Below are 24,366 nucleotides of genomic sequence, written 5' to 3' on the forward strand. Positions count from 1 at the left end.
GCCCAGATTCCGAAGGTCACAGCCCAAACTTGGCACCCACCTTGTTGCCTGGGAAATGGGAGATGGAGCCGTTATGGGAAGTATTTCACATGTCTGCAATTCACAAATGAGTCAGTACATTTAAATGTGAATCTAACTTGGTTCAGAAACAACTTTCATCACTGTTCTGAAATACGACTCGTGTGGATTTTCAATGGTTGAAGGAAAGATATAACCTACCAGAGCTCTTTAGAGTGGTCAGGTACCCTTTGTGAAAGGGCAGGTTCTCTTAGTTCGAGTTTTAACAGTAGACATTAAGGTGGGACAGTCAATAATGTGTCATTTAAATTCTGCACTTGGAATTTTGAAAACAAAAACCTTCGATGATTTGCAGTAGTCAAAAATGCTTGCAGTTTTAATAAATGTTTGCTAAGATAAGTCTGAGGATCATTATTATTTGTGTTGCCTGTCTGCTTACACAATCTGTAATAGTTGCAGTGAAGGGGAGGGGACTGTAAATTCACTGTCTATATGAGAATTTTAAGTGGTTATAAAAATGTTTTGAATACACACATTTGTTTTTATAAGAAATTAATTACTTGAAAGGACTTACCTATTGGATGGACATTTTATCAATTAGTGATTTATTTTCAAATTAGTGAAGAAGGCAACAGATGCTCAGGACTTTATTTTGTCTCATTTCAGAATGGCTCCTGATGTCTACCCATAATGGATACTGGATGAGGCAGCATAGATGGCGTAAGGGATTGTGATGGCACTAAGTTGATAGGGGCTATAAATGACTATGAAGAGGAGAGAGGGTGAGGGTAGGGATCGCTTGGGTGCTATGAGTTGGCACAAAATTCACAAAGCAACACAGAATTGTCACGATGGAGAAGGAGGTCACTTAGTCCAATGTATGTGTCCAGCTTTGCAAATGAGCAACCCATCAAATGCTATTTCCTGACCTATATGTCATAATCTTACACATTCTTCTTGTTCAGTGAATGGTCCCATTTCCTTTTGAATGCCTTGACTGAATCTCCACCCTTGCTTAGGCAGTCCATTCTAGATGTTAACCACTCTGTGAGTGAATATTCTTCCTCATGCTGTTACTGTTACTTTGCTAATTATTCTATGCTGTCTTCCTTTTGATCTGTACATGCATGGAAACCATCTCTCCCTATCTACTCTGTCCAGATCCCTCATGATTCTGAATACTTCTATCAAATTTCATCTCAATTTTCTCTACTCTAAAGTAGGCAGTTCCCAATTTCTCAAAACCATCTTCATAACTGTAATTCATTACCCTTGGAAACATTCTCATGAATCTTTTCTTCACTGTCTCCAGTATCTTCACATGCTTCATAAAGTGTCACACCCAGAAATATACACAATATTCTAACTGTGGTTAGACTAGTGCATGATCAACAAAATTGCCTTGCTCTTGTACAAGGTGCCCTTATATGTTAAGCCTAGGAAGCCATATGCTTTCTTAATCATGGTCTTAATCTGTCATCTACAATAATCTATGCACAAAAACAGCTTGGACTCTCTGCTGTCTGTTGCCATGGGTGCTGTAAATGGTTATGGGGTAAATGATGGGTCAAGGATTGTAATCCCAGGGCACCAAGGTAGGCCTTAAGACAGCCCACCTTGGCATTAGTTAGTACTTGGAGTCATAGAGATGTACAGCATAGAAACAAACCCTTTGAACTAACCCGTCCATGTTGACCAGGTATCATAAATTAAGCTGGTCCCATTTGCCAGCATTTGGCATATAGCCCTCTAAACCCTTCCTATTCATATACTCCATCCATATGCCTTTCGACGGAGGGTGAAAAACATTGACCTTCTACCTACAATGCTGTGCATTCCTGTAGATGGCAGAGACTGCACTGATGTGGATGGCATTGGTGGTGTGGTCTCCATTGTTGTCCCACATTTGCACCAAACCCATCCAAGAGGAACTATATCCCCCTGCTAGTGAAGCAGGCTACAAAACTCCCCCTGTCTACCAGGGCAACTCTGGGCTGACAGACATTGTCCAGATGCCCACCTGGCTTTTAAAGATGGTATGGGTGCATAGAATGGTGTGCTGGAAGATGGTACATAGAATCCGAGGTGATGCCATAACGACAAGGTGGGTAGGGCTTGGTAAGATGGGTCAGAGATCTCACAAGGCCTTGCAGCAAAAATGCTTCCAAAAGACCTGAATAAAACAAAACTTAGCCAAAAACATAAGATTCACTCCTAGAAATCTGTCGACTTCTATTTTGATCATGGCTGAGATTCCACTGTTTTCTGGGGTAGAAAATCCCAAAGAGTTGCAACTTATGAGTGAAGAAAATCCTCCTCATCTCCATCCTAAATTGGCTGCTCCTTATCCTGAGATGGAGTCTCCTTCTTCTAAACACTCCTGCTGCTTATAGTATTATTAGCAACTGTCCATATGCAATACTGAATTCATTTGCCCTAATGTTCTAGAATGTAAAGACACATTCTTTACAATTTCCTATCATGTGTTATGGTAGTGAATTGTTCTTCTAGATATCAAACATACTAAGATAGTATTTTTTTTCACCCTATGATCAGTGTGTCCTTGCCTGTGGTCTGCCAGTACTGCTCACAAACAAAGCTTTTCACTATACTTAGGTACACATGACAATAAATCAAATCAAGTAATCGCTTAATTGCCACACACAAAATATTTAACTGATTACTAATTGTGTGAGCCAGTAAACACCTCTTACACTAATTGGAGGTGAAATGACATTGGCTTCCAAAGCATAACTAATTGTATCTTTGGAGGAATTTTACAATTGAATAATGAAAGGTTGTATGAATTTTCATTCATTGATCTCACAGTCTACTAAGTCGTTTTCTTCAGAAGATGTCTCAACCTCACAATACAGCGGCTTTAAACATATTTGGGCTTCTGTACTTCACAAATTTTAGTTATTTATTACAAACAGAATGTGTTTACCCCAGATTACATGTTTTTCTTCAGTTCCTTTCTAGTTCCTTTTGACTCACTGAGGAGTACATTAGATTGTGGACAAATTGATTTTCAATCCCTCTTTCACCAAGTAGAGATTTGCCTTTTCTGTCTCTGAGATGGTTTTCCCTTTTTCCTTTGAAGAAGGGAATTTGCTGAGACAGAGAGAGAACAGATTGTTAATCCCAATGTCCTTTTACTTTTCTGCTCGCAGAAGATGGGGCGAGAGGTGGTTTCTCCTTATCAATCTGGATGTTTCTGCTGTTTTGTCCAAACCTAAAGTTGTCAGCACTCACCCAGCAATCAACCAAGAAATTATGAGTGTGCTGAGTACTCACAAACACATACAACTGGTTCTGGTTGGAGAACAATTGAAAGTCTTTCACTGATACTCTCAACACACAGCCATTGAGCATAGCCTCCCCACCCCTTGAATAAGAGCACGCTATAGAAATAACTCCTAACAAATTTTGATAAATCATGTTTTAATTTAAAAACTAATGTGTTATTCCCCTGTTCCATGGTTTAAAGCAATATGTTTTTTTCCCCATTTTGCATGCACAGTCCAAAAAAAGTGGTCTTTACAAGTGCCATGAGGAAGAATAAATGATGAGGGCGATTGATGATACTGAATAAATTAGAAGTCTTTAATATTCCAGGTAAACAACATACAATTTGTGTCAAATTCGGTATTTGCCTGGACTAATAAGTAAAATGACCAGGTAATTCAGGACACATAATTTGATGATTTCCCACAATTTGTGAAAATTTAGCAGTCTGTGTTTAAATGTGGGAGAGAGAATTGCTTTTAATATATCAAATGACGTAAAAAATTTAGTATGTAGGTGTGGGACTGAAGTCTGCTGGGTGAAATATCATAGCACTGCAGGAATGGAACTGAGCAAAAGCTGACAGTGACAGCTGATAGTTATCGATTTGCTCCTGCAGCACTGTGATGTTTAAATGGATCTCTCCTCCTCTTTTGATTGTTGCCCTCCTACGGACTATGCACTCATTTTTCATTCTCAGTTTAAAGGTATTCAATAGATAAATGTTAATATTTAAACTGCCTTGTGTTGTTTAAGAAATAAACCATTCAGACTGACAGCAGCTGCAAAAGTAATTTGTACCAACTGGAAGTGCTCTTTTGAATACGAGGAAGTGCTGTTTTCAAATTTATGCTGAGAAGATTACTGGTCCGGGGGAAGTAATGGCACCTTAATTTATTTTCATCACCTTAATGCATGTTTGCAAATTGTTGCCTAAGCCTCACTTTGTAAGGCAGGTTGGAAAACACTCTATGACTCCAGTTACTTATTTTACAATGAATAGCAGGACATGTTGTTTTCCTTTAACAACCATTGTCCTGTTAGCAAAGTCACATTTCACCCCCAAGTTATACACTTAGAAGCTACATATTCCAACAATGTCATTAAGGCTGCCATTAATTACGGAGAACGCCTGGCATGTTTCTTTTATTGTCTGAGCTAAATCTTAGATTGATTGATTGTGTTTGCTAGTGGTAAATGCACAGTGTTCAGGTACAAGAAATGGACTGCTTGGAGGCGAAAGGTGTTTAGCTTAGAAAGACGTCATGTGAGAGCACAGGGTTGGTTGGCCAAAGGACATACTCCTGTATTATTCTTTGTTCTTTGAAAAGATCTCAAATTAAGCAGTCTGATCAAGAAATTGTAAAAGCTTCAACAGAATCCTTGCTCAATGAAATACTGCACCTCACTGGACATGAATCATCATTTCAATCTCAATATTTGCTGCTTAGGATTGAAACTCAGTTCCCAGAGCCAAAAAAAAACCTTCTCTTCATTAGAGCCAGAAACAATAACTACACCAAGTGTCTCAAAATCCTGTGTAGCACCGACCTGATAAAAGTGTGACAATTGTGCAGTATGGCTCTTATGAGCTCTGTATCATGACATAGGTCTGTGGTATCCAATATTTCACGTTTGAGAAAGTAGAGGTTTGAAATAAGATAAGCATTCAATGGGAAGAACTTTCTGGCAATGATCAAATATTGACTTATGTTTAAACGTAACATATGAAGATGAAACTATGCATTTGTCATGAACCAGCATTCGTAATGGCTGTGACAGTCTCAGTTATTTGACCTACATCCTGCAAATTGGCTGGAAGGTAACTCCAGGGAAAGAAATTATCTGCTAAAGTGAGCAATTAATCACGTTGTGAGTCTTTATCTAGATCCTTATCAACTTTGTCAGAAGCATATTATTAGATTACATATTATATAGAGAAGTCACAAAGGATATGAACTGATTGCCAAAGTGAGTTAAGATACTGTCTTTTCACTTCTGGGAAGCCAGCGAAGATTGATGGAGATTAGTAGAAAAGGTTTTAATTGAAAATAGTTTTATAGTCATGATCCAATTAATATCAGGAGCAGAGATATGACACAGCACTGCCACTAATTAAACATTAATTGGTTTAAATTGACAATTTCAGCCAGAAGAGCCCTAAGGATGACCGAAACAATTTTCTATGTTTATTTTGAGGTTGAGCTTGAGAAAGGGATCTTCAACTCAAGCTATGTCTGTGTAAAAATGCCCGTGTTGCAGAAACAGAAATTCAACCCAAGGAAGAAAAAAATTACATACGGGAGAATGAGGCAAACATGGATGACAAGAGATGTCAGGGACAGCATACGAAGTTCACAGCACAGAATCAGATAAATTAGTTGTTGTTTTAAGTCTGTCCAAGAGAAAGGCTGCAGTAGTGAGTACAATGGATTCTCTCTTGATTACATGTTTTTGGAGATAAGTCTCTTGATTAAACTTAAAAATAAGCCATAGCTATTAATTTAACCTGGGGCAGTGTTTGTAGAGGAATAAGACGGTGTTATTTTCTGGGTCTGTAGATTGTGAAGGAGCAAATGGCCTTTGCAGTGATATGTACTTCTTGTCAGATGTGGGAGTTTAAAGAGAGTTTAAGGGTTACTGCGGATTATATCTGCCATAAATGCTGTTGGTTGCGAACCTTATCAGATCGAGTGGATCGGTTGGAGAGACAGATAGAAGCGATGAGGAATTTGCAACAGCAACAGTATGTTATGGATGGTAGTTATAGGAATGGGGGAAAGTCTCAGATAAAGTCACATAGATGGGTTGACTCCAGGAAGGGTGAGAGAGGTCAGCACCCAGGGCAGGAGTCTTTTATGGATATGCCCATTTCAATCAGGTATGCTGTTTTGGAAAATATAGGGGGTGATGGATTCTCAGGGGAACGTAGCACGAACAGCCAAGTTTCTGGTATTGAGACTGGCTCTAATGCAACGAGGGGTACGTCGGCTTTCAAGAGATCAATTGTGTTAGGGGATTCTGTAGTCAGAGGTACAGACAGACGTTTCTGTGGCCAGCAGAGAAAGAGCAGAATGGTATGTTGTTTCCCTGGTGCCAGGATCAAGGATGTCTCAGAGAGGGTGCAGAATGTTCTCACAGGGGAGAGGGGCCAGCAGGAGGTCATTGTCCACATTGGAACCAACGGCATTGGAAAGAAAAAGGTTGAGACTCTGAAGGGAGATTACAGAGAGTTAGGCTGAAATTTAAAAAGGAGGTCCTCAAGGGTAGTATCTGGAATACTCCCAGTGCTACAAGCTAGTGAGGGCAGGAATAGGAGGGTACAGCAGATGAATGCATGGCTGAGGAGCTGGTATATGGGAGAAGGATTCACATTTTTGGATCATTGGAATCTCTTTTGGGGTAGAAGTGACCTGTACAAGAAGGATGGATTGCACCTAAATTGAAAGGGGACTAATAACTTGCAGGGAAATTTGCTAGAACTGCTTGGGAGGATTTAAACTAGTAAGGTGGAGAGTGGGACCCAGGGAGATAGTGAGGAAAGAGATCGACCTGAGATGGGTACAGCTGAGAACAGAAGTGAGTCAAACAGTCAGGGCAGGCAGGGACAAGGTAGGACTAATGAATTGAACTGCATTTATTTTAATGCAATGGGCCTAACAGGAAAGGCAGATGAACTCAGGGCATAGTTAGGAACATGGGACTGGGATACCATAGCAATTACGGAAACATGGCTCAGGGATGGGCAGGGCTGGCAGCATAATGTTCCAGGATAAAAATACGACAGGAAGGATAGAAAGGGAGGCAAGAGAGGAGAGGGAGTGGCATTTTTGATAAGGGATAGCATTACAGCTATCTGTAAGAATAATAGGGTAATTATGGTAGGGGATTTTAACTTTCCAAACATCGACTGGGACTGCCATAGTGTTAAAGGTTTACACGGAGAGGGATTTCTTAAGTGTGTACAAGACAATTTTCTGATTCAGTATGTGGATGTACCTACTAGAGAAGGTGCAAAACTTGACTTTCTCTTGGGAAATAAGGCAGGGCAGGTGACTGAGGTATCAGTGGGGGAGCACTTTGGGGCCAATGACCATAATTCTATTTGTTTTAAAATAGTGATGGAAAAGGATAAACCAGATCTAAAAGTTGAAGTTCTAAATTGGAGAAAGGCCAATTTTGACGGTATTAGGCAAGAACTTTTGAAAGCTGATTTGAGGCAGATTTTCGCAGGTAAAGGGATGGCTGGAAAATGGGAAGGCCTCAGAAATGAGATAACAAGAATCCAGAGAACGTATATTCCTGTCAGGGTGAAAGGAAAGGCTGGTAGGAAAAGGGAATGCTGGATGACTAAATAAATTGAGGGTTTGGTTAAGAAAAGGAAGGAAGCATATGTCAGGTATAGACAGGATAGATCAAGTGAATACTTAGAAGAGTATAAAGAAAGTAGAAGTATACTTAAGAGGGAAATCAGGAGGGCAAAACGGGGACATGAAATAGCTTTGGCAAATAGAATTAAGGAGAGGCCAAAGTGTTTTTACAAATATATTAAGGACAAAAGGGTAACTAGAGAGAGAATAGGGCCCCTCAAAGATCAGCAAGGCGGCCTTTGTGTGGAGCCACAGAAAATGGGGGAGATACTAAATGAATATTTTGCATCAGTGTTTACTGTGGAAAAGGATAAGGAAGATTTGGACTGGAGGAAAACAGATGGTGACATCATGCAAAATGTCCAGGTTACAAGGAGGAAGTGCTGGAGGTCTTGAAACGTTTAAAAGTGGATAAATCCCCAGGACCTGATCAGGTGTACCTGAGAACTCAGTGGGAAGCTAGAGAAGTGATTGCTGGGCCTCTTGCTGAGATATTTGTATCATCGATAGTCACAGGTGAGGTGCCGGAAGACTGGAGGTTGGCAAATGTAGTGCCACTGTTTAAGAAAGGCAGTAAAGACAAGCCAGGGAACTATAGACCGGTGAGCCTGACCTCGGTGGTGGGCAAGTTGTTGAAGGGAATCCTGAAGGACAGGATGTACATGTATTTGGAAAGGCAAGGACTGATTCGGATAGTCAACATGGCTTTGTGCGTGGGAAATCATGTCTCACAAACTTGATTGAGTTTTTTGAAGAAGTAACAAAGAAGATTGATGATGGCAGAACAGTAGATGTGATCTATATGGATTTCAGTAAGGTGTTCGACAAGGTTCCCCAAGGAAGACTGATTAGCAAGGTTAGATCTCATGGAATACAGGGATACAGCCATTTGGATACAGAACTGGCTCAAAGGGTGGTGGTGGAGGGTTGTTTTTCAGACAGGAGGCCTGTGACCAGTGGAGTGCCACAAGGATCGGTGCTGGGCCCTCTACTTTTTGTCATTTACATAAATGATTTGGATGCAAGCATAAGAGGTACAGTTAGTAAGTTTGCAGATGACACCAAAATTAGAGGTGTAGTGGACAGCAAAGAGGGTTACCTCAGATTACAACAGGATCTGGACCAGATGGGCCAATGGGCTGAGGAGTGGCAGATGGAGTTTAATTCAGATAAATGCGAGGTGCTGCATTTTGGGAAAGCAAATCTTAGCAGAACTTATACACTTATTGGTATGGTCCTAGGGAGTGTTGCTGAACAGAGACCTTAGAGTGCAGGTTCATAGCTCCTTGAAAGTGGAGTCGTAGGTCGATAGGATAGTGAAGAAGGCGTTTGGTATGCTTTCTTTTATTGGTCAGAGTATTGAGTACAGGAGTTGGGAGGTCATGTTGCGGCTGTACAGGACATTGGTTAGGCCACTGTTGGAATATTGCGTGCAATTCTGGTCTCCTTCCTATCGGAATGATATTGTGAAACTTGAAAGGGTTCAGAAAAGATTTACAAGGATGTTGCCAGCGTTGGAGGATCTGAGCTACAGGGAGAGGCTGAACAGGCTGGGGCTGTTTTCCCTGGAGCGTCGGAGGCTGAGGGGTGACCATATAGAGGTTTACAAAATTATAAGGGGCATGGATCGAATAAATAGACAAAGTCTTTTCCCTGGGGTCAGGGAGTCCAGAACTAGAGGGCATAGGTTTAGGGTGAGAGGGGAAAGATATAAAAGAGACCTAAGGGGCAACGTTTTCATGCAGAGGGTGGTACATGTATGGAATGAGCTGCCAGAGGATGTGCTGGAGGCTGGTACAATTGCAACATTTAAGAGGCATTTGGTTGGGTATATGAATAGGAAGGGTTTGGAGGGATATGGGCCGGGCACTGGCAGGTGGGACTAGATTGGGTTGGGATATCTGGTCGGCATGGACAGGTTGGACTGAAGTGTCTGTTTCCATGCTGTACATCTCTATAACTCTATAAACGCAAATCGTAGGAAGCCAGGGGATTTGCAATCCTTTATAAATCAGCTGAAAAAAACAAAAAAAAAGCAACAAGGAGGGAGGAGGTGAAAAATGAAGACAAGCTAGCTCGTAAGATAGAAGAAAATTGCAAAAGTTTTTTTAGATCTATAAAACGTAAGAGTAGACTTTGGACTGCTAAAAGGTCAGGCTAAAGAAATTATAATGGGGGACAAAGAAATGGCAGAGGCAGTTAATAGATACTTTGGATCAGTTTTCACAGTAGAAGACATCAGCAACATACCAGAACTTCAAGAGTGTCAAGGGGCAGAGGTAGTTGTAGTGACCATCACTAAGGAGATGGTGCTGAGGAAGCTAAAAGGTTTGAAGTGAATAAATCACCCAGATCAGATCAACTACACCACACAGTTCTGGAGAAGGTATCTGAGGAGGTTGTGGAGTCATTGGTGGTGATCTTTCAGAAATCACTGCAGTCAGAAAAGGTCCTAAAGGGCTAGCAAATGGCTAATGTAACACCCCAGTTTAAGAAGGGACAGAGGCAGAAGACAGGTAATTATAGGTGAGTTAGCCTGATCTTGGTCATTGGTAAGATTTTAGAGTCCATTAAGAATGAGATTGCGGAGTACTTGGAAGTGCATGGTAAACTAAGGCTGAGTCAGCACGGCTTTGTCAGGAGAAGGTCTCACCTGACAAATATGTTCGAATTCTTTGAGGAGATAATGAGAAAGTGAGACAATGGAGAGCCAGTGGATGTGAACTATTTGAATTTCCAGAAGGCCTTTGATAAGGCACCACACTGGAGGCTGCTTAGTAAGACAAGAGCCCATGGTGTTAGGGGCAAGGTACTGGCATGGATAGAGGATTTCTTGATTGGCCGAAGGCAGCGATTAGGGATAAAGGGGAGAACTGTCACTCAGCTTGGCCAAGCAGTAGGCTGACATATTCATACTGATGGCATGATATTTAACATACAATGCCCAGTTAATACCATCACCATCACTGAGCATGTTGTTCTGCTGGCAGGACAGATCCAGCAAAGTTGTTGGCACAGTGGCATAGAGTTTGGAGAGAATTGCCCTGGAAATCCTCAACGTTGACTCCATGTCTCATGGCATCAGGTTAAATATTGGTGAGGAAACCTCTTCCTAATTATCACCTAGCACACCTCACCCCACCAGCCCCTTGGCTGATGAATCAGTACTCCTCCATGTTGAACAATATTTTGAGGAAGCACTGGGGGTGACAAGGACACAAAATGTACTCAATGTCCACCATCAAAAGTGGCTCGACAGCAGCATTACTGGTTGAGCTGGTCAGGTCCTAAAGGACATAGCTGCTAGACTGGGTCTGCAGCAGATGGTGAGGGAACCAACAAGAAGGAAAAACATACCTGATCTCATCATCTATGCCTTCCATGCATGCATCTGACCATGAGAGTATCAATAGAGAGACTGCTGCTCAGTCCTTGTGGAGAGTAACCCTTGTCTTCATGTTGAATAACCACTCCATCATGTTGTGTGGAACTACCATCCTATTAAATGGGACAGACTCAGAAGAGATTTTTCATTTCAAGACTGGCATTCTTGAGGCATTGTGAGCCATTGACAGCAGCAGAATTCTACACTATCACAATCTACAACTTCTCAGCTCCGATTATCGCCCACTCTACCCTTAACATCAATCTGGGGAAAAGTTTGGGCGCAGACAACAATGGAGACAACAATGATTTTAGTTTTATTTGTGACCAATATTTTTTCTTGTGAGCCATGTATATTTGGTAGCTTGGATATCTTATAGATGCAAATGATAATGCATGGAATTTTCTTTATGACATGGGGAATATTGGAGAGATACACATACACATACCATACTACCTGGCTTGCCATTGCCAGATACACTTGACTTTGGTTTAGTAACAGCTCTGGGAAAGAAGTAAAAAACAGTGTCATGGCTGCATTTGTCTTTTATCTCCCTTCTCTTCCTTCTTTTCTGTTTACTGAACAATCGTAATTGACATGGAATTTAAAGTTCAGGTATTGGATGTACAGTTACAAATCATTTATCAGCTTTCAATGTGAAATACCAACCTTGTATAGTGTAGAGTGATTTGTCAGATTAATTGGCTGATCCCTCCAACAACCAACTTTATGTTAATGACTCAGATATTTACAGCACAAAAGCAGGCCATTCAGCCATCAAGTCAATCCAGTCCATGACAATCTGACCCAGTCAACCCACTTTCCAGCTCTTGGCCTGTAGCCTTGCATGTCTTAGAGTCACAGAGATCCACAGCATAATAAAAGCCTATTGTGTCCACACCAGTCCAAAACAACCACCTAACTATTCTAATCCTTCTTTTCATAACTTGGCCCATGGCCTTGCATACCCTGGCATCTCAAGTGCACGTCTAAATGCTTCTTAAATGTTGAGAGGGTTTCTGCCTCTCCCACCATTATTGTCAGTGAGTTCCAGATTCCCACCACCCTCTGGGTGAAAAAAAATCTTCCTCACATCTCCTCTAAACCTTCTGCCCTCACCTCAAATCTACAGTCCTGCACACCGATCCCTCACTGATCCTTCCTGTTCACCCGATCTATGCTTGCGATGATTTTATACATTTAAATCATGTCCCATCTCAATTTTCACTGCCCTGAGGAAAACAACCTTAGTCTGTCCAATCTTTGTTCATAACTGAAACTCTCCAGCCCTGGCAACATCCTGGTAAATCCCTGTGCACCCTCACCAGTGCTACCATATCCTTCCTATAATGTGGATTCCAGAACTGACACAATATGCTAGCTGAGGCCTAACCAACTTTTAATACAGTTCCAGCATCACTTCCCTGCTACAGCTAATAAAGGCTTTCTTAATCACTTTACCCACCTGTCTCGATACCTGAAGGCACCAGTGCACATGCACACCAAGGTCCCTCAGATCTTCGGTGCTTCTCAGGGTCCTGTCGTTCGTCATGTATTCCCTTGCCTTGTTTGTCCTTCCCAAATGCATCACCTCACACTTATGCAAAGCCCACCTGACCAGCCTGTGTATATGATGACGTAAGTGAATATCTAAATATTGTTCAAATGTCATGAACGTTCCTAACTCAACCATCCTTTCAGGCAGTAATTTCAAACTCCGATCAGCCTCTGGATGAAAGCAATTCTCCTCAACTCTACTCTTAGCCTTCTACCTCTTACCTTAAATCTATGAACACTGTTTATTGGCCCTAATGGAAAAGATGCTTTCTTACCCACTATCTAAGCCTCTCACAATCCTATACACATCTATCAGGACCTCTCTCAACCTTCTCTACAATAAGTAAAACAACCCCAACCTCTCCATTAGCTCAGACTCTCTAGCCCAGGCTACACCCTCATGAACCTCCTTTGTTTCTACTTTTGTGCAACCACATCCTTCTTACAATGTGATGACCAGAACTGCACACTGTGCTCTAGCTTAACCAACATTTATACAATTCCAGCAGAATCTCCCTGCTTTTGTATTTTATACTTCAGCTAAGTGAAGCAAGTATCCTGTATGTCTTCTTAATCACCTTATCTACCTACCCTGCTACCTTCAGGGATCGAAGGATATACACAGTAAGTTCCCACAGCTTTTAATACTTTCCAGGTCTTCCAATTCATAGTATAATCCATTATCTTGTTAGCCCTCCTAAAGAACGTTCCCTCACACTTCTTTGGGTTGAATTCTATTTGCCACAGCTCTGATCAATCCATTGATATCCTCCTACAGTTTAAGGCTATGCTCTTCACTATTCCCTTGCCTACCAATCTTTATTTCTATGGCAAACCACTTTATCATACTCCCAACATTTAAGGCAAAATCATTAATGTACTCCACAAACAATAAGGACTTCAGCATTGATCCCTGTGAAACTCTCCAGTCAGATAAACATCTATTTTTACCCTCTATTTCTCCTTTTCAGCCAATTTTGGATCCAGTGTGCCATTTTGCCGTGGATCCCATGGGTCTTACTTGCTTGACCTGTCTGCCACGAAGGACCTTGTCAAAAGCTTTGCAAAAATCTATGTCAGCCACATCAAATGCATGACCCTCATCAACACTCTTGGTTACCTCCTCAAAAAATTCAATCACATATCAAACATGATTTGCTCTTTTCTCGCTAAACGATTGAATGTAAAGTGATTTAGCTTCTTACAGTTAGACCTCTGTTTATCCAATGGTAGATATTGTTTCTTTCTTTTGCGTGGTATTCGCCACTATAATTACACCCTGACATCGGGACTTGATGTTCCTACTTGCCCTGCAAAAGCTATTCATTTTTTTCCAACTTGTTGTTCTCATTTGGCCTATAATGTTTCTCAGCATAATGCAAAACTTTGTTTGTCTGGCATTAATACACTCTAGCTGTTAACTGACAGTCTCAGAACTTCGGACCATGTTGATAGCTTTCTTCAGAGTAGGTTTCTTCTTGCTCAGCAGCCCTGCTTTTGCCGCAGGATCGTATGCCTAAGACAATTCTAACTCTGGGAACACAGGAACGGGATTAAGTCATTCGCCTCTCAAGTTTGTTCTACCATTCAATGGCTGACCTGCAGCCTAACTCTATACACCAGCTTTTGGCCCACATCCTGTGATACCTTTGCTTAACAAAAATTAATCTATCCCAGATTTAAACTTAACAACTGATCCACAACCACTACCATTTGTGGAATAGAGTTCAAAATGTCTATGCCCTTTCTGTGTAGAAATGCTTTCTAATATGTCTCCTGAAAGTCTGGACCGAATTCTGAATCTATGGCCCCTAGCTCTACAATCCACAACCAGGAGAAATAATTTATTTTTATCCACCCTGCCTCTTCCTAATAACATCTTGAAGACTTCAATTAGATCATCCCTTAATCTTCTGAAGTCTAGAGAAAACAGAAAAGAGCTCCTGACCGTATTATAGCCTTAATTCAAATGGACAAATGAGCGGAATTCTAGAGGTGAGGTGAGAGTGACAGCCTTTGACATCAAGGACACATTCAACCAATAGTGACATCAAAGAGCTGTAGCAAAACTAGAATCAATGGAAATCAGGAGGCAAACTCTTTGCTGGTTGGAGTCATACCTGGCACATAGGAAAATGATTTTGTTTGTTGGAGGTCAATAATCTCAGCTCGAAGACATCTCTGCAGGAGTTCCTCAGGGTAGTTGGGCCTCCTAGGCCCAAACATCTTCAGTTGCTTCACTAATGACCTTCTGACTACCAAAATGTCAGAAGTGGGGATCTTATGCACAATATTGAGCTCCATTTGTAACTCCTCAAATACTGAAGCAGTCCATGTTCAAATGCAACAAGATCTGGACAATATCCAGATTTAGGCTGACAAGTGGCAAGAAACATTCACACCCATAAATGCCAGGCAATGACCATCTCCAATAAGAGACATTTAATCTCTGACCCTTGACATTTGATTTGATTTCATTTATTGTCACGTGTACTTAAATACAGTGAAAAGCTTTGTTTGCGAGCAGTACAAGTAGATCATAGTAGTCAAGGACACACAGATCATAAGGTGGAAAAACATGGACAGAGTAAGGCATACAGGTTTCACTGCATAGGATGTACACGAGGCAAGATCATTTACTGATGTTACCATCATTGAATCCCCATTTTCCACATCCTATATAAGATAATTTACATTTCTGAGATGAATTTATCTACTGATTACAGAGAAGTGTCAAAAATAATAATTGGAAGAGACCTTTTATATCTGTAAATATTGCTTTTGGTCATTATTTATAATTGTATTTAGAAATTACTTGATTGTGGTTTTATAGTATTTAAATGTTCTGGAAGTAAAGGTCCCCAGGTCTTCTGCTAAACTGGAGAAGCTTAGAATGAAATTCCTGTAATTTTAAGATGAAATGTTAACATTAGCGCACACAATAAACCATGAAATCAAAATTGGAAACCTGGAAAAATACAAAGACCTGGATTCTTGCTACTGAGGCTGATGGCTCAACTGAAGAAATTTTATCACATCCACTTTGTTAGAAACCCTCTTTATGCATACCTTGCTGAGACCTCAGACTCATAAAATAATTAACACTAAGAGTCCTATTTACACAGATGCAGAGAACTGTAGGTTTGAAATTCTTTGGCGATTATATCAAGTTGGTTTTTCTGGGAACCCTTTTGTCAATGTCTCAATATTACACAAGGGTGAGAGTGTAATGCAAGATTATTGACATTTTAATTGTTTGATTGACATTTTTAGAACAGTTTAACATGTACATTATTGTAATTGGAATCATTACTGTATATAGAGTGAATGAGCATGGAATGATCATAAGCTAGCATGAAGGTATACGAGACACCATTGAGCTGGTTGGAGGCACATGTTGGCATTGCTTAGAGAGGGTAAGAGGTATATAAGTTAGTACTTTTGAACTTAGATTTCAAAAGACACCTGAATCCAGATTGTGGAACACAATTCCACTCAAATCCATGAATGGAAAAGCTAGCCCAACTCCACAAACATTCAGAAAAGCTAGGAGATACCAGGCCCACAGTGGAGCTGTGTAGGGTATACCTTTATCCTTCATGAAAGAAAAATAAGGGTGTGAGGAATGAGGTTTGAAGCCTTGGAATCGTATCCTGCCAACCATTTTAAATCACACCAGAGTTGTTCTGACTCCATGAAAATCCATTCCTCGAAAAGATTGGGAGCAACCCAAAAATAAACCAAAGTTAATACTTCAGATGTTGATCCTTCATCAAAACTGGTGCTGAATTGACTGATAACCATTTGAGACAATAAAATCAATAAACACAGTTTTTATTGCTTCTGCAAATGCTTATTATCTTCACTTTAAAAGACTTCCAAGCCTGCCCAATACAGCACATCATTGCCATCCATCATGTAAACAGCAAAATCTCATACTTATATAAGTTAAAGAGTGTTATGCAAATAGGAAAACTATGTTTTTATTGTCAGAATATAAGATGAAAAATTTGGAAGATTCAGAATAAACCACGTTATTAACCCAGTGTTATATCCTACAGCAAACAATATTTTTCCTGATGAAGTATCAATTGTAGGCAGTAGACAAACCAAAATTAATGAACCAAATAAGGACATGAACTTGGCTTGCTTCCATACATGTGCAAGAATTCCTGAGAGTGTCATGCAGCAAAGGATAACTATTAAAATTAACTCAAGCGATGCCAAATGACAAGGTTGGATTGTTTAAGTACAATAATTACAGTCTTCTGTCTTCTGCTGATGAAGTTACAATTGATTTTCTGAATACTGAAGTCCACCTCTACTGTCTCTGACAGTGAATATCAAAAAGGTCAAGTTTGTATTTATTCAACAAAAGCAAATAACGTTTTTTCATTCATGTAACCAAGTCTATGATTTAAGATTTACATATCCATTTTTATTTGTGTTTTTTAAAAATTAAATGCCAGAGTTATAGAAATAGAATGTAATTTAGCAATTTCATAATATATGCAAATGCAGAATATATCTCACAAAAGGCAAACTGACTGGTTTGCCTTGTTAAATGTTAGAGCATTTGTGCAAACTAAAATCTCATTTCAAGTGTAATGTTTTCTGAATGGAATAATTCACCTTACTTATTAGAATCTCTACAGTGTGGAAGCAGGCCCTTTGGCCTAACAGGTCCACATTGACCCCTCCAAAGAGTAACCCAACCAAACCCATTCCCCCATCCTATATTTAACCCTGACGAATGCACACATCCCTGAACACTACGGAAATTTAATTTGGATGATTCACCTAACCTGCACATATTTGGACTATGGAAAGAGACCAGAGCACCTGAAGGCAAACCCCTGCAGACATGGGGAGAACACGCAATCTCCACATGGATAGTCACCCAAGGGTGGAATTGAGCCTGGGTCCCTGGCACTGTGAGGCAGTAGTGCTACAGTAGTGCTGGTTACATGAATGAAAAAATGTTATTTGCTTTTGTTGAATAAATATAAAACTGATCTTTTTGATATTCAATTTGTCAGAGACTGTATAGGTAGACTTCAGTATTCAGTAAATCAGTTGTAACTTCATCAACAGAAGACAGAAGACTGTAATTATTGTACTTAAACAATCCAACCTTGTCATTTGGCATCTAAACTATTGTCTAGGCAATTATGTAGGAATGATAAACTCAAAAATTCTGTAATGATGAAGCCTACAGGTATATGGAAATTTAATACCTAAAGCTAAAAAAAAGCTGGACATTATTACTTTATATCTTTGATAGCTGGCTTTGAGTGAGACCACATACTTCCTACTTCTGGATTATTACGTGAGACAGGGCAAATTGGCATTAAGCAAATAAGATTTGAGACTTAAAATCCATGGCTCAAAGATTGATGTGGGAAAGTGCAGAGCTAAAGGCAATCTATCTGAATGCTACAGCACTGTCAATATGGTAGATAAATTGATAGCCCAGATAGAATGATCTAAATTCCACTACGGAGACATGGCTGCAGGGTGACCAAGGATAGGAACTGAATTCTCATGTTATTTGACATTTAGGAAGGATAGACAATAAGAAAAGGGGATGGGGTAGCTGTGCTAACAAAGGATGAGATCATCTTATGAGTGAGACAGGATCTTAGGTTGAAAGATCAAGCTGTTGAATGAGCCAGGATGGAGGTGCAAAACAGCAAGGTACAGCAAACATTGGTAGAGCAGATTATAGGCCACCAAACAGTAGTGATAATGTAAGGCCCTTGGGTGACTATCCATGTGGAGATTGCATGTTCTCCCCATGTCTGCATGGGTTTGCCTTCAGGTGCTCTGGTCTCTTTCCATAGTCCAAATATGTGCAGGTTAGGTGAATCATCCAAACACATCAGGAAAGTAGAGATGCATATAAACAGGGAGTACAGAAATCATGTAACTTTATTCTATACCTAAACGTAGGCAAATAAAATTTGCACCAATGCTGTGGCGACAAAATCCTGGAATATAAATGATTTTTGTTTTAGAATACAATGTTGAAGAAGCAACTGGAGAACATCATTTTACTTCTAGTATGTACAAAGAGAAGAGGCAACTTAATAATCTCATTGTAATGGAACCTTTATGGAAAAATGACTGTAATATGATAGAATTTTACAGTACATACGGTTTATCCTTTAAAAATGGTCATAACTAAGCAAATGAAGGTATGATGGATAAATTGACTGTGGACTTTGGGAAACTGCATTAGAAAGTACCATAGCGGGCATTTAAATAAGTACTGCATACAATAAATTTACATTCCTTTGAAGCACAAAAAAGGGGAAAGGTGACTCAACCATGACTAACACGAACAGGTAAAAATGGCAATCGATCAAAGGAAGAGGCTTATAAAAGTCCATAAAAGTCAGCAAGTCTGGGAGCATTTTAGATTTCACCAAAGGAAGACAAGGAACGAATAAAGAGAAAACAGAATGTGTTTGTAAATTAGTGAGAAATTAGCTACAAAAATATTCTATATATAAGGACATGAGAAAAGGTTAGCAAAGGCAAAGGAATGGGAAATAATGAAGGAGTAGAGAAACCAAATAAATATTTTATGTATGCCTTCACAAAGGCAGGAAACTAGAAAACCAAAGGACTGCTTGGAAGGAAAAACTGAGAAGAATTAGTACTGAAATAGTATTGGAGAAATTATACAGTAATAGAGTCATAGAGATGTACAGCATGGAAACAGACCTTTTGGTCCAACCCGTCCATGCCGACCCAATCTAGTCCCACCTGCCAGCAACCAGCCCATATCCCTCCAAACCCTTCCTATTCATAAACCCATCCAGATGTCTTTTAAATGTTGCAATTGTACTAGCCTTCACCATTTCCTCTGGCAGCTCATTCCATACACGTACCACCCTCTGCGTGGAAAAATTGCCCCTTAGATCTCTTTTATATCTTTCCCCTCTCACCCTAAACCTCTGCCCTCTAGTTCTGGACTCCCCACCCCAGGAAAAGACTTTGTCTATTTATCCTATCCATGCCCTTCATTATTGTATAAACCTCTATAAGGTCTCTCCTCAGCCTCCGATGCTCCAGGGAAAACAGCCCCAGCCTGTTCAGCCTCTCCCCATTGCTTAAATCCTCCAACCCTGGCAACATCCTTGTCAATCTTTTCTGAACCCTTTCAAGTTTCACAACATCTCTCCAATAGAAAGGAGACCAGATTTGCACACAATATTCCAACAGTGGCCAAACCAATGTCCAATAAAGCCGCAACATGCCCTCCCAACTCCTGTACTCAATACTCTGACCAGTAAAGGAAAGCATACCAAATGCCTTCTTCACAATCCTATCTACCTGCGACTCCACTTTCAAGGAGCTATGAACTTCACCCCAAAGTCTCTTTGTTCAGCAACACTCCCTAGCACCTTACCATTAAGTGTATAAATTCTGTTATGATTTGCTTTCCCAAAATGCAGCATCTCACATTTATCTAAATTAAACTCCATCTGCCACTTCTCAGCCCATTGGCCCTTCTGATCAAGATCTCGTTGTAATCTGAGGTAACCCTCTTTGCTGTCCACTACACCTCCAATTTTGGTGTCATCTGTAAACTTCCTAACTATACCTCTTATGCTCACATCCAAATAATTTATATAAATGATGAAAAGCAGTGGACCCAGCACCAATCCTCGTGACACTCCACTGGCCACAGGCCTCCAGTCTGAAAACAACCCTCCACCACCACCCTCTGTCTTCTACCTTTGAGCCAGTTCTGTATCCAAATGGCTAGTTCTCCCTGTATTCCATGAGATCTAACCTTGCTAACCAGTCTCCCATGGGGAAACTTGTCGAATGCCTTACTGAAGTCCATAAAGATCACATTTACTGCTCTGTCCTCATCAATCCTCTTTGTTACTTCTTCAAAAACTCAATCAAGTTTGTGAGACGTGATTTCCCACGCACAAAGCCATGTTGACTATCCCTAATCAGTCCTTGCCCTTCCAAATACATGTACTTTCTGTCCCTCATGGAGAGATTAATGGCCTGAAGATTGATAAATCACTTGATCTAGGAGAAAGTGAGCACTGCAGATGCTGGAGGTCAGTGTCGAAGAGTGTGGTGTTGGAAAAGCACAGTAGGTCAGGCAGCATCTGAGGAGCAGGAGAATTGATGTTTCAGGAAACCTTAGGCCTAAGACATTGATTCTCCTGTTCCTCAGATGTCACCTGACTGGCTATGCTTTTCCAGCACCTCTTTGAAATCCCCTTGACCCAATGACTCTCCACTTCAGAGTATTGTAAGAGTGTTTGAAGAGGTAATGGACACATTGATGGATGTGGTCCAAATTTCAGTGGTTTCTAAAATGGTTCCTGTAGTTTGGAAAGCAGCAAATGAAAGCTCTCAAATGAAAGAAAGAAAGGGAAGGCAAATGGGGAACGACAGACCTTTTAGCCTAACATCAAAGAGAGGCAAAGTCTTAGTGGTATAATTATTGGCCTATTAATCCAGAATTGGTAATGTTCTAGGAACTATGTTCAGATCCCACCATAAAGGATGGTGAAATTTGAATTCAATACATTTCTGGAATTCAGAGTCTAATGATGACTGTGGCAACATGAGAAATTTCACTAATGTCCTTTAGGGAAGGAAGCTGCCATTCTTACCTGGTTTGGCCTATATGTGACTCCAGACCCACAGCAATATGTCATCAAGTCGTAGAGTTGTACAGCTGGAAACAGATGCTTCAGTCCAACTTGTTCATGCTGACCAGATAAATTAATCAAGACACATTTTCCAGCATTTGGCCTATATCCCTCTAAACCCTTCCTATTCATATATCCATCCAGATGCCTTTTAAATGTTATAATTGTATCAGCTTCCACCACTCCCTCTAGCAGCTCATTTCATACACGCACCACCCTCTGCGTGAAAAAGTCCCTTATGTCTAATTTAAATCTTTTCCCTCTCATCTTAAACCTTTGCCCTCTAGTTTTAGACTTCCCTACCTTGGGAAAGGACCTTGGCTTTTCACCCTATCCATGCCCCTCATATGCTATAAATCTCGATAAGGTCACCCCTCAGCCTCCGACGCTCCAGGGAAACTAACCAAGGTCTATTCAGTCTCTCCACATAGCTCAAACCCTCTAATCTCTCAATTGCCCTCTAGGCACTTATGGATAGACAATAAATTCTGGAGCTGCCAGCAATGCCCTCATACCATGAATGAATAAAACAATCAGTAGTAGGGAACGTGCTAGAATCTATTACTAAAGAATGTTTACAACTGGACTTTTAGAAACTTACGGTAAGACTGGCATAGTCTGCATGGATTTATGAAAGGGAAATCATGTTTCACAAACTAATTATGGCTTTTTTTTTTGTTAACGTAACCAGCAGAAGAGCTAAGGGATAACTAGGGGAGGTGGTGTATCTGGATTTCCAAAAATCTTTTGGTAAGGTGCCACACACAGGTTAGTTCATTTGCAGGAAATGCAGTCAGCTCCTGCTCCTCACAGAACACATTAGGGAACTGGTGTTGGAGTTGGATTAACTGAGGATTATTCAAGAGGCTGAGAGGGTGATAGGTAGAAGCTACAGGGACATAGTTATGCCAGAGAACAAAGGTAGCTGGGTAACAGTTAGAGGTGGGAAGGGGAGGAAGCAGGCAGTGCAGGGATCCCCTGTGGTCGTTCCCTTCAACAATAAGTATACCGCTTTGGATAGTGTTGGGGGGGACAGCCTAGCAGGGGTAAGCTACAGTGACCGGGTCTCTGGCATGAGGTCCGGTTCTGAGGCTCAGAAGGGAAAGGGGGAGAGGAGGAGAGCGTTAGTTATAGGAGACTCTATAGTTAGAGGGACAAACAGGCGGTTCTGTGGACATGGGCGAGACTCTCGGATGGTTTGTTGCCTCCTGGGTGCCAGGGTCCGAGATGTCTCGGACTGTGTCTTCAGAATCCTTAAGGGGGAGGGTGTGCAGCCAGAAGTCGTGGTGCATGTTGGCACCAATGACATAGGTAGGAAGAGGGGTGGGGCGGTCATTCAGGAGCTCAGGGAGTTAGTCTGGAAGCTAAAAGCTAGGACGGACAGAGTCGTCATCTCTGGGTTGTTGCCGGTGCCACGTGACAGTGAGGCAAGGAATAGGGAGAGAGTGCAGTTGAACACGTGGCTGCAAGGATTGTGTAGGAGGGAGGGCTTCAGGTATTTGGACAATTGGACTGCATTCTGGGGAAGGTGGGACCTATACAAGCAGGACGGGTTGCACCTGAACCAGAAGGGCACCAATATCCTGGGAGGTAGGTTTGCTAGCACTCTTCGGTGGGGGGTTTAAACTAATTTGGCAGGGGGATGGGATCCGGACTTGTAGTCCAGCAAGTAGGCTAGCTGTTTGTCAGGATGTCCAAGAATGTAGGGGGGCTGTGGAGAAGGTAGCACTGACAGAGAATACTTGCGGACACAGAGATGGGTTCAAGTGTGTATACTTCACCACAAAGAGTATCAGAAATAAGGTGGGTGAACTTAAGACGTGGATTGGTACCTGGGACTATGATGTTGTGGCCATCACCGAAACGTGGATAGAAGAGGGACAGGAATGGTTGTTGGAGGTTCCTGGTTACAGATTAGGGAGGGTGGTAAAAAAGGAGGGGGGGTGGCGTTGCTAATTAGAAATGGTATAACGGCTGCAGAAAGGCAGTTCGAGGGGGATCTGCCTTTGGAGGTCGTATGGGCTGAAGTCAGAAATAGGAAAGGAGCAGTCACCTTGTTGGGTATTTACTATAGGCCCCCCAATAGCAGCAGAGATGTGGAGAAACAGATTGGGAAACAGATTTTGGAAAGGTGCAGAAGCCACAGGGTAGTAGTCATGGGCGATTTCAACTTCCCAAATATTGATTGGAAGCTCTTTAGATCAAGTAGATTGGTCGGTGCGGTGTTTGTGCAGTGTGTCCAGGAAGCTTTTCTAACTCAGTATGTCGATTGTCCGACCAGAGGGGAGGCCATATTGGATTTTGTACTTGGTAACGAACCGGGACAAGTGATGGGCTTGTTAGTGGGTGAACATTTTGGTGATGGTGACCACAATTCTGTGACTTTCACCTTGGTTATGGAGAGAGATAGGTGCGTGCAACAGGGTAGGTTTTACAATTGGGGGAAGGGTAAAAACGATGCTGTAAGACAGGATCTGAGGAGCATAAGTTGGGAGCATAGGCTGTCAGGGAAGGATGTCGTGGAAATGTGAAACTTTTTCAAGGAACAGATACGACGTTTCCTTGATATGTATGTACCTGTCAGGCAGGAAAGAAATGGTCGTGTGAGGGAACCTTGGTTGACGAGGGAGGTTGAATGTCTTGTAAAGAGGAAGAAGGAGGCTTACATAAGGTTGAGGAAACAAGGTTCAGACAGAGCGTTGGAGGGATACAGATAGCCAGAAGGGAGCTGAAGAAAGGGATTAGGAGAGCTAAGAGAGGGCATGAAAAATCTTTGGCGGGTAGGATCAAGGATAATCCCAAGGCATTTTATGCGTATGTGAGAAACATGAGAATGATGAGAACGAGGGTAGGTCCGATCAAGGGCAGTAGTGGGAGACTGTGTATTGAGTCGGAAGAGATAGGAGAGGTCTTGAATGAGTACTTTTCGTCGGTATTTACAAACGAGAGGGACCATATTGTTGAAGAGGAGGTGTTGTTGAAGAAACGAACTGGTAAGCTAGAAGAGGTACTTGTTAGGAGGGAAGATGTGTTGGGCATTTTGAAAAACTTGAGGATA

General features: G+C 41.2%; 1 protein-coding gene across 4 annotated transcripts in view; it reads left to right on the top strand.

Moving 5' to 3' along the window:
* LOC122555033 (galactosylgalactosylxylosylprotein 3-beta-glucuronosyltransferase 1-like) overlaps positions 1-24,366 on the top strand; it is a 96,034-nt gene that overhangs the window by 31,975 nt on the left and 39,693 nt on the right. Inside the window, exon 1 of one of the 4 annotated variants that reach the window (XM_087992930.1) lies at positions 3,546-3,636. The exons of the other annotated variants lie outside the window; for them this stretch is intronic. The gene's annotated coding sequence lies outside the window, so the exon portion shown is untranslated. Of the gene's footprint in view, positions 1-3,545; positions 3,637-24,366 lie in introns of those variants that run through there. 4 annotated transcript variants of the gene reach the window in all.

This window comes from Chiloscyllium plagiosum, unplaced genomic scaffold (genome assembly GCF_037043375.1).
Source record: "Chiloscyllium plagiosum isolate Xiang-an unplaced genomic scaffold, Cpla_swu_hap1 HiC_scaffold_12, whole genome shotgun sequence".
In the NCBI taxonomy this organism is placed as follows: domain Eukaryota; kingdom Metazoa; phylum Chordata; class Chondrichthyes; order Orectolobiformes; family Hemiscylliidae; genus Chiloscyllium; species Chiloscyllium plagiosum.